The following is a 2500-nucleotide window of genomic DNA, read 5'->3' as shown; positions in this document are numbered from 1 at the left end:
GTATCAATTCTATGGTTTCTTAATTTGTTATGAAGAATTTTGTGATGGACGCTGTCAAAAGCTTTAGAAAGATCGCACAAAGTGAGTAAATTTACCTTATTGTTGTCCATGTTATTATAAATTTGGTCAGTAATCTGTAGCAACGCTGTTTCAGTGGATAACCTATTTCTAAAGCCATGTTGAGTTTTAGATAATAAGTTATTGGTCTCCAGGAAATTCATCAATTGAATTGCCACTGCTTTTTCAAGTACCTTAGATAATACTGCACAAATTTCATTAATTTTTACTGATTGGGTTCTTGTATTTAAATAGCTATCAAACCAATGGGTATCAATTCTATGGTTTCTTAATTTGTTATGAAGAATTTTGTGATGGACGCTGTCAAAAGCTTTAGAAAGATCGCACAAAGTGAGTAAATTTACCTTATTGTTGTCCATGTTATTATAAATTTGGTCAGTAATCTGTAGCAACGCTGTTTCAGTGGATAACCTATTTCTAAAGCCATGTTGAGTTTTAGATAATAAGTTATTGGTCTCCAGGAAATTCATCAATTGAATTGCCACTGCTTTTTCAAGTACCTTAGATAATACTGGAAGTATTGTGATAGGGCGGTAATTATTCATGTCGTCTATATCCCCAGACTTGAAAATTGGTGTTACAATTCCATGTTTCCAAAGCGACGGGAAAACACCAGTTACCAGTGAGGTGTAAATGATGATCGTTATATAAAATGCGATTACCGGTAGACTATCCTTAATAAAGCGCAAAGCAATACCGTCTGCTCCCACCGCATTTGTTTCGCGAAGTTGTTTTATTATTAGGATGATAGTTTCTACGTCTACTGGTTGCGGTCTGAAATCATCAGTTATGAGCCTTGCCTGATCTGTGTTTTGATGTAATGTGGTGCCAATTGTTTGTTCATAAGTAAGTTTTCCAATTTGTGCAAAGAAGTTATTGAAATGGTCGGTGTTATGTGTAGAATTTGTGTAATTATCTGTGTATTGTTTGTTAGGCACTAATGTTTTAACAATTTTCCAAGTTTTATTAGAGTTGTTTTTATTTTCTGCGAATTTATTTCTGAAATAATTAGTCTTTGCCAATTGAATTGATGACTTAACTTTTTTCTTTTTTGCTTTATAAATTGCCTGAAGGGCGGGCTCAAGTCTGTTTCTTTTGAGCGCTTGTTGGGAATTATTTCTTTCGGCAATAGCTCTCTTGATGTCATCATTTATCCATGGAGCAGGGGGACGTCTGACGATTCTTGTCACATAGGGAGCAGAGGCATCTATGCTGCTTTTTATCACTTCCGTAAGGATGGTTACCTGGGTATTTACATTGTCTGTTGATAAAATATCTAATAGAGTTGGTTCTTTAGATATGATTAGCTCGCATAATGACTGAGGGTCATAGTGATTGAAGTCACGAAAAGTTTTTGTAACCGGTGGTCGCTTTGGTTTCTTTATATTCAACGTCATCGTAATAAGTTCATGATCAGCAACATGACATGGAATGACGTCTGTATGGAGTATGGTATCTAATCTATTCGTTATTATTACATCTAATAAAGACGAGTTGTTTTCTGTGATCCTTGTGGGTTTATTGATCACTTGTTCTAGTTTATTTTTCTTGATTAACTTTGCTAACTTAGCATTTGGTTTATTTAAATCATCATTTAAGTCACCTAAGATAAAAAGTGATTTCTTTTTTAAGGACATTTCTCTAAAAACCTTTTCAAGATATTCAAAAGATTCAGATTTTGCATGGGGATGCCTATAGACGGCGCCAATAATGAAGGAAGGAAGCATGTTGCTTTGTACGGTAACCCAGACATCTTCTACGGCAGTATTATTAACTGTTGTAGTTGATATCCTATTTGACTTAAGGGTATCCCTTACAAATATGCATACTCCACCTCCTCGCCCTGCATCACATCGATAAACTTGATAATTTGGAATGTTGATAAAGTTACTTATCATTTCCTGGTGGAGCCATGTTTCACTAACACAGAGTATGTCTACATTTCTTTCCTTTAGTAACAATACAATTTCTTCAAGGTGACCGAGGAGAGATTGTGCATTGATATGTTCTATTTTTAAGATGTTCTGTGACCTAATCACTGGCCGCGCTGACGGTTTTGCGCGGTCAAACATTCTGCTCGGTTTTGTACTTGTTTCTATTTAAGAAAACCTTTACGTTATCAGGGAACACATCGGATTCTATAAAAAGTTCTGAATTTATCTCTTTGCCTCTTATTGTAACAGTGAAGCTTGAATAATATTCATGTGTCATCTTAGTTTTGAAGGCTTTAACATTTGATATGCTGTCAAAATTACTAACGAGGAAGTCTTCAATATCTTCTTCGTTTGTATCCGGATGACAGCTAGTGATACATAAATATACTACCTTGGGACGGTCGGCACCTTGTAGGGGTTTTGCTGTATTGCGTTCCTCCCTTGTTTTTCTTTTTTGTTTTCTCGAGGTAACGGTGACGAAACCTTCC

Source organism: Penaeus japonicus, unplaced genomic scaffold (assembly GCF_977035675.1).
Source record: "Penaeus japonicus unplaced genomic scaffold, GWHDUDI00000001_assembly GWHDUDI00000014, whole genome shotgun sequence".
NCBI lineage: Eukaryota > Metazoa > Arthropoda > Malacostraca > Decapoda > Penaeidae > Penaeus > Penaeus japonicus.
This window is presented reverse-complemented; position numbering follows the sequence as displayed.